Raw genomic sequence first — 13,232 nt, 5'->3', positions numbered from 1 at the left:
CGCAAATCCCCAAGGCTATGGAAACAAGCAGGCAGTAAGCTCCCACTGGCCAGCCATCTGCCTATCCAGAGGGGACTGCTGAGCAGAAGCTGCAGCCTCTCCTTCAAACACTCCTCCCTGACAATGCAGCTGGGGGAGGAAGGAGAGCTTTGGCTAAAGCAATCCCCTCTGCTCCCTCTCTCCTGTGCAGCCACCGCTGTTCTCCTTAGAAGTGGGGCAGCCCTTTGAAGATGGAGATAACAAGGGGAGATTGCAAGCTGTGATTGGTCTCCAAACCTCCCCCCACCAAAAACAAACAAACCGTACACTGAGCTTTTCAAAGCTGTGCATCCAAATTCTCTAAACAACTCCCATTAATTTCAATAGGAAATATGCAGCTTTGCAAATATCACCTATATTTTTAAAAAATTGTATCCGTATTGAGCAAGACCCTGCTTCTTAGTATTTTTGCTAAATGATGGGTAGAGAAAGTGACACATTCAATGCCCCAATGAGCCAAGTCACTAGGTCTCAAACCGTCTTTACAGGTTTCTGCTCATTATTGCAGAGTGCAGCACTAAAAATAAAATCCAACTTCTGAATTCTTCGATTTTCTGTTGTGTAAACAGTTAGCAACAGAATCAAATCTTTGTATTTTTATACAACAGCGAGAGGAAGCCACTTAACATTGTCCAGCTGCCTGCCACGGATATTCAACTGAAAGTTCATTGCCAATTCGGACACGGAGTAAATATTCCTTGTTTCATGTAATTAAACGAAGAAACTTTTTGTAACAGAGTCAGCACCGGCACTGAGCTGTACATTTAGAAGTTTACATATGTTCAGGGCCTGCTCAGACAATGCTGTCAATCGTAGAGGCACAGGACACCCCCACCCCACTAGGGATAGATTAATCATGATTGCTAGTGCTACTTTTCCTGCCTAGGCTCCCACACCACATGGTGCTCAGAATGAGCCACTTCATGCCAAAAAAAGCTCTGCAATGAGCCTGCTGGGGAATCAATGCCTATTTTTTATCATGACCTGGACAGGATGCATTGTATGTTCCCCCATCTCCTGTTTAACAGGAAATTAACCTCCAATCCGTACCTAATCCACCCCCACCACTGCCCACTTCTGTGACAGTAGGCATTTTTCTTAAAGCACCAGTTCCTGGCATCTATTGATTACATGAGAATCTCAGCTTTCATTTACAAGAAGAATTATGTTTCTAGCTCACATGATTGTGGAGAAAGGTCTGAAAGCAGGACCTGAGTGCAACCTCTAGACTCAGGAACCAGAAGGCAAATTGATTTTAAAGTCAATCTCTTGATTTTCTGGCACCTGCCTCATAATTTTTGAATGCAAGAGGTTGGTTGACAATGCAGTGGAAAGTGTCCAGAACTAGAGTGCAGTGTCTTCCCCTAGTGGAGTGGTGCAACAGCATGGGCTAGTTAGGCTCGAGGTCGTACACACAAGCCTCAACCTGAGGACAAGCAGGGCAGGGGGTGGAAATCAAATGGCTTCAAAGGGAGTCCCAAATGTGCTTAAATCAATCCTGCTTTTATTAACAGAATCAATTACTCTGAATAGGTCCCTGCAGCAGGGGTAGGAAGGAGGGTCCTAGAGGTTAGGGCACTAGCTAGGTCTTTGAAGACCCAAGTTCAACACCCTTCTCCACCACAAACAGATTAAGTGACATGTCCGAGGTCACAAAGGAAGTGTCTTTCCTGACAAAAAAGGGGGCAGTGGGTTCCACAAAACAACAAACAGAGAAGTTAACTTGCTGCAAAATCCTAGCAGAGACCAGGGACTTGTAATTTTTATCATAAGGTAGCTAGGTGAGGTCACACTTGACTTCTACCACCACCACCAAGGGTTGACCTTGCTTAGTTTACCTCCTGGTAAGTCTGCAGTGCATCGTCTCTACAAGGATTTTCCAACAGGAGTGTTAATTATCCCACAGTAAAAACAAACTTTTTTAGTGGTGAAGACAAATACTATGTCCCTCAGTGCCTCAATTTCTCATCTGTAACATGGGGATGTTTCATAGAGTTGGGTGAATAATTTATTTTTCCGTTCACTGGTAGGTTTGAAAAATTGAAAACAAAATTGTTTGATTCAACCCAAATTTGAAAATTCTAAAAAAAGTTTGGGGAATCCGAAAATTCTATTTAGGGTTGAGTAAAACATATTTGACCCATAGCCTTCTAAAGACACCTAGAAACAAAATGTTATGAAATGAGTAAGACCCATGTTCGAATCCTTTCTCCACATCAGGCAGAAGGGGGACTTGGACCCAAACGTCTCACATCCCAAGTGCGTACCTTAACCACTGGACTAAGGCCTATAAAGCAAGGCACCACCTCCTGCTCCTCCTTCAGCTATTTGGCAAGTGGCACCTCAGTACCTAAAATTAATTCAGGCTGAAACTATTTGCCAAACTTATGTCAAATTTGCTAATAGTTTCAGAGCCCCCAAAATGCATTTTTTGGCAAATTTACTATTCGCCAAAAAAAAAATTCACCCATCTATGGATGTTTGTACTTCCTTACCTCACAGGGGTATTGGGAAAGGATTGAGAGGCTCTCAGATGCTACAAGAGTGGGGCCATATAAGTCCCTAAAAATAGGTGGTGCGTGTTTTATTTTACTATTAATTAACACTTGTGTTTTGTAATACCTTCCACAGCACTTTCAAGCCTACCAGCCAGGTGCAGCATCCAGGAAAAGAAAAGGACATTGCATAGACAGGCGGAGATAATTATGTTTTTTCTATGGCTTGATGGATACGAACCAAGGCAGAGTTGAGTTTAGAACTATAGTGTCCCCATTTGGAGTTAGAAATTGCAGCAATGATTACTAATAGGCCTCGGTGAAGTGTAAAAAATTATGTTGATTAGTCTCCAGCAGTGCCATTCCACTTCTGCAAAAGAGCCTGAAGTAAAATGAGAGCAAGAGATTGTACCTTGCTGGGTTAGCGGAAGAATTCAAATTCTACAGCATGCTGGGTAACTATGTATAAAACCAGTACCTGTGACAAAGGCTCCCAGCTGAGAACATGTGTACTAGTAGCCTGTTTCCTGCACACAAACTCTAGAATGTACTTATGGTCCATTTTAACCAATTGTTTTTTCTAATTGTGTACATCAGTGTGTTCAACTATTTTATAACAGTAGCAACAGAATCTTCTGGCGGAGCAGCTGCTAACGGTGAAATACAAAAAGAAGAAGAAGAAGAAGAAAAAAAAAACCCTTGTTTTTGCCTGCAATCCTGTATGAGAGAGGTATTGCCAAGACACGGCCTCATAGCATTTTCCTCCATCAGACAAGGGAGGGAAGACTGAGTCTTCTTGATTTTTACCTTTGAAATATCAGCAATACCAAGTCACGGCTTCCCTGTTTTTACTGGATTCTCTAGAGCAGAAGTTCTCAAACAGAGGTCTGGGGCCCCCTGGGAGGCCACGAGCAGGTTTCAGGGGTTCTGCCAAGCATGGCCAGTGTTACACTCACTAGGGCCCAGGGCAGAACGTCAAAGAGCCGCTGCGCAGGCCTGCAGCCCCGGGCCCTGAGCCCCAATACCTGGTGCTGAAGCCAAAGCCTGAGCAATTTAGCCCTGGCTTTTATGGAGAAAAACAGTTGTTGTGGCATAGGTGGGCCGTGGAGTTTTTATAGCATGGTGGGTGAAAAAGCTCTAGAAAACTGGAGTGGGAGCCCTGTCACCCTTCTAGTGAAAAGGATATTGAGTTACTCACAAAGGGAACTTTTTATCCCAAGAACTTGGCAGGAAAAGTAGTAAGTAGGGATGGATTTGTGATGGAGGCACTGGGCAAGGGGATTCAGAAGAAGTGGGTTCAATTCCAGCTAAGCCGCAGCCTTCCTGTATGACCTTGGACAATTAATTTAGGACCTGATTTTGTTAAGCAACCACCGTTCCCATGGCTGATCCGGATGCTCAAGCACTTCTGAAAATTAGCCCTTTAATCTCTGTGACTAAAGTTCAGTGGGGATAATAATACTTCACTGCCTCACAGGGATAGTGCAAGGATAAGGTTATTAGTATTTGTGATACTCAGATTCTGTGGTCCCCAGTGCCATAGTGATACAGACATAGATAAACAGGTATCCACTAAAAACAGAGCATTGTGAACAGTCTGCCTGAACACCCCCCTCACCTCTCCATTGCTCAGATTTCAGCCAACTGTAATATCACAATCCCCACTAATTCTCCAGTCATGCAGCAAAGACAAAAGTCAGGACTTGTATTTCTAATATTCAAAAAACAAGCAGAAAAAAGCTTTTTAAAAAAAAAAAAAAACCTATTGAATTGCTCTTTATAAATCATAGCTGAGTAAAATAAAAAGGGAGTGATAAGGGTTACAATTTCTTTTTTGCCTAGCAGTTCATCTTTAAGAGCAAACCTTACTGTACAAAAAAACCCAAATGCACAGAGGGCCTTAAAGATTAACTGCTGCTATCATTGTGAAATATTCTGAATATTAAAGTTTGCTTTGTACTGGAAGTTAAGCTAGCAATTGGAATGGTTAATCTTCAATCACTGGTTATGCAACATATATCAGGGAAAGTATTAACTATACAGATAAAATACAATAGGAGTCCAAGATCAAGATTCTATCCTCACCACCACTGGGACACTCCACTTCATCTGCCATGTATAGCCTAATGATGAAACATTTCTCAGCACTTCCTTGGAGTCAGTGGGGCTCTGACAATTTAAACCAGATGAGGACCTGCCTACATGGCTTTGGCAAAACTCCTTCCCTAACAAAAACCAAACTGCACCTCCCCCTCCAAAATCATGTGCTAGTATAACATCTAGCAAAAACATTCAATGCATTAACTCATTGCTACATACTCAGAAAAGAGCACTGATGTCCATAAGCAGGGAAGGGCATTCAGAGGCAGCATGAAAGAGGGTCTGAAGTGTTCTCTGCCCCAAAGCTCAAGGCTTCCTTTCTTCTTTTTCCATCTTTTCTACTTCCCTTTTTTAATTTGAGAGTGGACAGAAACTGCACACTCAGCATTTGCCATCCACTCCCCTCCCCCCCCCCCCAAAAAAAAAACCCCTGTTCCTTCATCTTTCTTTAGCTTTAAACAAACCTGCTGCTGACCATCAGGCAGTTCCCTGCACTGGAAACAGTATTTGAATGGAGAAATGAAGCCAGCATGGATCACCGTCCCTTCAGTGAAAAAGACCCTTCAACAGGTGACTTTGTGAAAATTCAGAAGTGGAATGATAAAAGCCTCTGGCATAGCTAGCTGGCAATCTTTCTGAGTTACTTTGGGGGAGAGAGGGAGCTGGCTGGCTAATTAGCTATTTGTTTCTTCTTTGCACAATGCTATCTAAATATGCCTGTGTATCTAACTTTCCACGCTCACATGCTATAACTACGTTGTGCGATAAAACCCTACAAGAACTGTTTTCTTCACAAATACACACGCGAGACCACTTTCATATTGTTTTATTCACGGTCCTGCAATCCCTACCCAACAAGGCAGTGTGACAGGCGGACTGTCAATAACCCCCACCCTGCCATTACCTTAAAAGAGAAAGGCTTAGGCTTCTTCATGCCTGCCTACACACCAGTCACTTTCAAGCTCTGGAACAGGATGTTCCCTGCCTGCTGTGATGATCTGCTTTTTTCCCCACAGGGTGACTGCTGATGTCTCTGCTTTGCTTTTACCTTGTTGTATGCCTGAAAATATATGGAGACTAGCTAAATGTCTGATCTGACTGTATGATAGGCAAGCGTACACTCTTGGTGACCAGAGTTCCGATTTGTTATCGTCTCAGGACAGGCATAACACTTAAAAACGGAGTCTGATTTTAAGCCGGTCTCTAGGAGCACAAAACTGCTACACACAAAATCATGGTGTTTAGTCAGTGAGGCAGTGGCCCAACCTTGTAACTTTTAGGTCTGGATATTCACCTGGATGTGGGAGACCATTGGTTCAATTCCCTCATCTGCCTGAGGAGGCGAAAGGATTTGAACAGGAGTCCCCCGTCTCTCAGGGGAGTGCTCTAACAACTGAGCTACGGAGGGACTCATTCTCTCTAGCCCCAGTGATATTTAATCAATTTAATTAAAGTGGAACAACTTCAGCAGGCGAGATTGATGCATATCAGAATATCTGAGTATCCAGTGATTAGAACATTCATCTCAGAGGCAGGGAACCTCTCTTCAAATCCTTTCCCCTCATCAGGCAGAGGGGGACTTGAACCAGGGGTCGCCAACATCCCAGTAAGTACCCTAACCAGTTGGCCAGAAATTCTGAGATGGGCTGCCTCCTTCTCCAGCCATTTTGTGCAGAACTAGGCAGCATCTAAGAACACCTAGCAGATCAGACCCTTCACGTATGATAAGTGCTCATTCACCTAATTTCCCCCAATTTGTGTATCATGCTGGGGCACAGATGGGAGATAGGTGTCCAGATGCCTAGAGTGAGGCAGCAATGCACACAGCCAGAGGCAGAAACTTAGGTACATAGGGAACTTGTCCAGCAAAATTTAGGCACTGAGTGAGCTTAGGCACCCAAAGGGTGAGGCAGCAGCCACACTGGGGTTTTGTGGATCACAGTGATGCCTAAAAACGGGTCTTAGACTCCTAAGTGCATCTGAGCCCACACTGCTGCCCTGAAGAGTCTAAAACAGGACCTGGCATTTGAGCCTGCAGTTAGTTGCAGGTGGCGTTAATTGTGCCCACCAATTAGCATCCAGCTTGAATGCTATTTAAAAATGAAGTCCACAAATGTGGGTGCCTAAAATGAGGCACCTAAATCCATAATTATGAACTTAAATAAAAGTGTCCTCATTTTCAGAGGTGCTAAGCACTGGGAAACAGGCATGCCGCATGTCTTCAAATCTGGGCCCAGCTATTTAGATGACCAGGCATGACGTTAGATGCCCAAGGCTAAACACATATGGGCCTTAAACCTTTTTAGCTTGAGCCTTGTCTAAATGACCTAATGTGTTGTTTGATGAATCTCTTATAGCTGTTACCTGACATGGACTTACCTTCCGACAGCAAACTAAATGCTCACACTACATACTTCCAGATGGCTTTTGTGCATAACACAACAGCTAATGTGTGCGTGTGCCATGATGGAAATACCACACCTGCTCATCTGTCTATACGCTCATTGTCCTTTGCTGGTTTGCTTGCAGAGGTTATAACTAGAACTGGGGTTTGTGACTCATCCATGTAGGCTGTGGCTAGAGACCCAAGCTCTGCCGTGAGAGAACAAGGAAGTTAGAATCAGCCTTTTGTTCTGGCCCTTTTCCATGTTAAGGTGGAGCCAATCACTTTCACTGAAGGGTTGTCAGTGAGATATTTCATAGAGCTCACAAGTTGTTACTCAGGGTCACCTTAGCCAGGGAATGGCCTTTGGGAGGCAGGGCCATAGATTCCTGGTTTTTGGAGAGGGTTACTGATGGTGCTATGGCTGCGGCATGCTCCCTGCCAGCAAAATGCCTTCAGATGCGCCAGCCCTTATGCAGAGCAGCCAATGTGGCTGCAGTGATAGGCACTCTGGTCTAACAAACATAGGACCGGCCTGAGAGCAGGAGATGGCTGCATTCTAATCACAGCTCTAGCACCAGCTCTGTTTGGGGTCTCCATCAAATCACTCAGGCCTCTGAATCTGGGTGCCTCACTTCAGCCACCTCAGCCTTGATTGTCAGAGGTGCTGAGCACCAACAACTCCCCTTGAAGACAATGGGAGCTGAGTTTGGCTCAGCGCCTATGAGAACAGAAAAAATCAGACCCAATGAGCTTCCTGTTAGTCACCTGAAAAGTTAAGTCATCTAAAAATCAACACATTGGACTTGATCTTTGTGTCTTCGGTTTACCTATCTGTAAACTGCAGCTAATGCCTGTCTCATAGGGATGTTATGAGGAATACATTGTTAATATATGCACCTCCTTTTACATACCTTCTGATTACACTGTAGTGTAATTTTCTTCATTTCTCATGCATGTTGTCAAGCATTTTTTTCCCCTGCAGCAAAGCTTACTCAAATTCATCTGGAATTTTTTACACCACTATTCTATTTGCATGCTAATCAGTGAAGCCTAGCAGAAGGAGAATGCTCAAGCTGTGCTCTCAAAGAGGTACCTTAGCTTGTGTAGAGTTAGAGGTTCCTATGTGGATTTCTATTTCCCTGTGCTCAGATTGGTAACACCAAAGATGAGATTGAATTTCTCAACTCATGGGTGAAATATTGAAAAGAAGTGATCATTTTAACATCTGTGGTTTATTAATGTTTAAAAAAATGATATCAATTCACCATAACTCAGGCCTCTTTCAGACCTCTGCAGTTACCAAGATAAACAGACCACACTTTGATCAGTTCTAACTAGATGATAAATACATATATCTACTACAGGCAGATGTGAAATCCATTTCTTTTCATGAGATTAATAGAAAATCTGTTGAAATCTGATAAAAAAATAAACTTTTTGCTGACACAAATAACTTAAAATCTTTAATAAGAGAAAGTGAACATTGCTCCATTCCTTAATATAAATAGTGTCTGATTCAAATTCAGTAGCGAATGTTCAGATCATTTTCCTCCATAAAATATTGTATACCAATTGTATTCAGCACATGGGGGTTTCACAGTTAGGCAACATCTGCGCAAATATATTGAATGCAATCAGTGCCTGGCCTTGCACTCCAATTGGGTTCATGTTACCAAGTTTGGACAAAGATCTGAATTCTCCCAATATTTGGGGTCTTTGGGTACAGATTGTTAGTTCAATCTGATCTCTATCATGGCCTCATGCAAGGAAGAGCAGACATCCTGCCTGTGCAGGACAGGATAACTCAGGAAAGCCAACAGAAATGTACAGAGGGATGGCATTGTGCCTCCTTTAGATTGTGGCATATGCCTAGAGAGCTGGACACTGATTATGCCTAATATGTACCAGCCAGTGTAATAATGAGTTACCCAACTTGTCACTCACTTGAGTACAGGATTGCAATCCTGCCCACCCTGCTACTGTGCGTGAAGCTCCTAACACTGCACAACGGCATGGAGGACAGGAATTCACTCTGAATGTAGGGGGTACTTTCTTTGGAAAGAAAAGACCATCTGGCTGTGAGGGCACTAATCTAAGATTTGAGAGACTTTAGAGTCAATTCCCTGCTCTGCCATAGACTTCCTGTGTGACCTTGGGCAAATCATTTTGCCCCTAAGTGCCTCAATACCCCATCTGTAAAATAGGGATAATAGCACTTCCCTATCTTATAGGGATGTTGTGAGGATAAATCCATTATGAATTATGAGGTGCACCAGATACTACAGTAAGAGTGGCCATATGGGAATCCTGAGTGCTGTTACAAAGCTAACAGCAGTTCCAAGAAGCAAGTCTCTGTTTCACCATTGGATTTTATTCTTCTGCCTATCTAGCAGACCGGAAGATCCGCAGCAAACAGCTCCTAAAACTAAACTGCTTCCTTCCAGCTGCACTCCCATCAAATGTCTCTCCCTGAAGGGATTCATGTCAAGGCAAACCTTCAAATATCTCTCCTAGATAACAGATCAGGCTACTGACTTAACATGAATGATTAAAAAAGATATTTCACTGAAGTTAACTATTGTTTGTGTTAGAGACGGGAGGTTTAATGGAGAAGGCATTTTTCGAAATTCTTCTGTTGTGTTCTGCCGTAGATTTGTGATTTAGTCTCTCGTTTGCAAATGAATTTAATGTTGAGAAGTAGTGCTGGGGACTGGGATTCCTACTGAAGAAAGGAAGCAGCACTTGAAACACCAATGCCAAATTTCCTCAACTCTAGTGGTGAGAAGACCGGTCTCCTTGGTTAATGCAGTCCCCCTGCTACATCGGTGCTGTAACTAGGAGCGCTATCGCATTCCCTAGCTTCAAGTGGTTTTCATCATATATGGGGTTTACAGTTTGGTCCAGTGGCTCTCAGCACCCCCACTACACAAATTGTTCCAGCACCTCTGCCCAGCTCTCTCTGTTGAGATTGCAAAGGACATGGTTGGCAACAGCTTTTGTGATGTGAGCACCTATCCTCAGGTATCTCTGGGCTGAGACCTCTAAGCTTATTTCACTTGAGGCAGATCCCCATGCAGTCATAAAATGGCAATGCGCACCTTCTAGTTGCTTTCAAATCAGTTCCCTCAAAGTTGAAATCCTGTGTATCCAGTGAAGTTGTGTTCATTCAACAAAGCCATCTGTAATTTCTGTAACCCTGAGAACGGAAATATGCAAGTGTCCTTCATGTAAAATGAAATCCTTAAACCACATGGATATTTCATATACCCACACACACAAGACATCTTAAAACTTACAAGATCCATCTTAATAGGCATTTTCCCTTGATGCATGTTGAAAATAGCTCTCTCTTTGAATATATTATTGAAATAATTTAAAGGTGACTTACATCTCAGCTGTCCTAGATTATTTCTTCCCCTTTCCTGATTTCTGAGAATCCAAACGGATGCCGTTCAAGGGATGTTAAATGCCATCCACAAGTCAGAGACAACACAAGCGACCATAAACTCTGGAGAAGCAGAACAGAGGCAGCATTTGAGCCTGCCACAAAGCCAGCTGAAAAACAGAGACCAAAAACCTTCCAAGCTCCTGACTGAAAGGGTCTGTTCCCCAGTGACAAAAATAGTTTTCTGCAGCCTTCATTCAGGCACAGGCATTTGCAAATGGGATCATTGTACTGGTGGGTGTCAGTTCTTAGATCAGATTAAATAGATAGAAACATCTGGAGCTACAGCCAAGGGACAGAGCAACAACTGGAGAGTGAGTGTTGGTAACCTCAGTGAAACACTGTACTTGAAGTAAACTGAAGTAATTCCTTATATGTCTTAACCACTGTGTAAAGAGCGAGCAGACACTAGTGGGCATTCAGCTGAAGTAGTAACCATCCCTTGGATGTAGAGGCACCGGGAACTCAGATCATCTGTAACCAAAGAATTATCTTGAAAAAAACCCAGCAAGTGTGTACTTAGCAAATTCCTCCCCCCTGCCCCCTTGTATTATCTCTAAATATATTGTGTCTGATTTTGATCTCATGCCAATGTAATGTCATTGACCTCAGTGGAGTTACACCAGTGTAAGTGTGATCAGAACCAGACCCATTGTATTTAGCTTTAATTTAAAAATAAATGAATTTTCCAGAACAGTGACAGCATTGACCTTACATATTATCCAAATAGAAATTTTAATGAAACAAGTATAACACTGAGTATAGTTATAATAGATATGCAAATATTGGTCTTTTCTTAAAGGTCTCCCTGTCCAGTCACATGGGTCTTTCCTGCATATGTGGGGGGTGAGCTCAGCATGCATTTATTAGAGTCACAGAGAAAAGAGAGGAATGCATTGTCACAGGGAATTAGATTTTCATTCCAGGAGAATTCTGCTTCTGGAGCTCTCACTCTAATAGTGATCGCAGGAGAGCTGTGTAGTTTGTTCCCTTCTAAATTTCTTCTTGCTAAGAGCAGCAGCACGTTTTCCTCTGGCGCTTGAGACTTTAAACGAGAACAGAAAATCATTTTATTTTAATTGTGCTCAGCCAAACAAGATATAGTTGTGGGGAACAATTCACATGGACCGTGACTTTTCCAAAAACGTACAAGCCAATTAAAACAAAACAATGATGTCTCCCAAGTAGACTGGCCCCAGCAGACCCAAATTACATTTTGCTTATTGCAGAGCTCAAAGACACTGGAAAGTGAACAGAAGGCGATAACTTGGCCTAGATTTATGCATGAGAGTACAAAGGTTATAAAATAGAAGGGTTTGAAAAGCAATCAGAGCTACCAACTGAGAGAAGTTTAAAAATAACAGGCTAAAACAAGAAGCTTCAAAATACAAGTCAAATTAAAATCCCTAAAACTAGTTAAAATGTTAGTTTAAAAGTATGTTCTGTTATCTGAATCACATTATCTGTCCATTAGCTGAAAACACATTATCTGGCTGCTGCATCTGACTAAGGATTTTCTGTAACCTCTATTGCCTAAGGGCCAGATTTTTAAAGATCTTTAGGTGCCTAAAGATGCAGATAAGCACCTAGGCCCAGACCTCAAAGGTATTTAGGCACCCATCTCCCACTGAAATCAGTGACTTGTCAGAACAGTTGAGCACCCACTTTTCCACTGGAAGTCAATAGGAGATGCCAAGCCCAAGCTCTGCATGTCTGAAAAATCAGGACCTACAAGCCAGATTTTCCACCAAGCTCTGTTCCCATCTAGACACCAAACATCTGGCCATAAAGTGTCACAATGAGAGCTGCTGGGTTTGAGCACTTTCCAACATCTGGTCTCTAATGAACTGCCAAAATGAGAGATGAGGTCTTGAAAAGTCACCTGAAAATCGGGCCCCATGAGCCTATAATCATGGCCGTATTTTGTGTGACAAGAGTTGCATTTTAAAAAGCAGCGTCAGTATACGTGCACGTATGTATCATTAGCGTATATAAAGATTGACATCTAGTGGAATATAATAATAGTGTCTGTTGTATTGTTCATAAATGTGGAGGGTCTATAAAGATGTTATGCATGGGAAAGGGCTCTACGGGGGCAGCAAACAACACTGTGTGATGAAATAGAGTCCAGGGTGGGGATCAGCTCCTCCAGGAGCTCGGTTATTAAGATATTACATTTTGTCAGAATGTGAGATTTTACATTTCTAATCTGCTTAGAGCTTGTGGTAAATCCAACAAAAGTCAATCCGGACATCAGTGTGCACCACGGTTAGAGCACAACGAGCCCACTCCTTCCACCAGCCAGGCAGAATTGCATTCTGTGATACCACCTAGAGGGCACGCCTGTCAAAGGAGCACACAGCACTGGCCCTGCCGCCTGGGCACCAGCAATGGAGCATGCCCGGGGGAGCAGGCTGCACTGTATAAGGGGTGTGGGAGTGGGCATACTCTAGGAGGCATTCCGACTTCCTGGCACTTCCCTTGGGGCAGTGCGGCTTCCTATGGCCCCGGGCTTAATAGGGCAAATCTAGACTTCGTAAATAAATAATAAAAAAACTTAGTAGTTGGATTTGGGAGGGAAAAAAGGGAGTGTCTTAATTCCAATCATCATCAAGCACCCCCAAAATGTGAAACAATGACACAGCCCTTCTCCCAAAGCACATGCAATCTGAATTCAGCAGGACATAACACATGAGGGCCATAAAGAGACAAAAGCAGGGGAAGGTCAAAGGTAATGAGCACAAGGTCACACATCTATTGAGTGAGG

The sequence above is a fragment of the Natator depressus genome, chromosome 8 (assembly GCF_965152275.1).
Source record: "Natator depressus isolate rNatDep1 chromosome 8, rNatDep2.hap1, whole genome shotgun sequence".
NCBI lineage: Eukaryota > Metazoa > Chordata > Testudines > Cheloniidae > Natator > Natator depressus.
Note: the sequence above shows the minus strand (reverse complement) of the source record.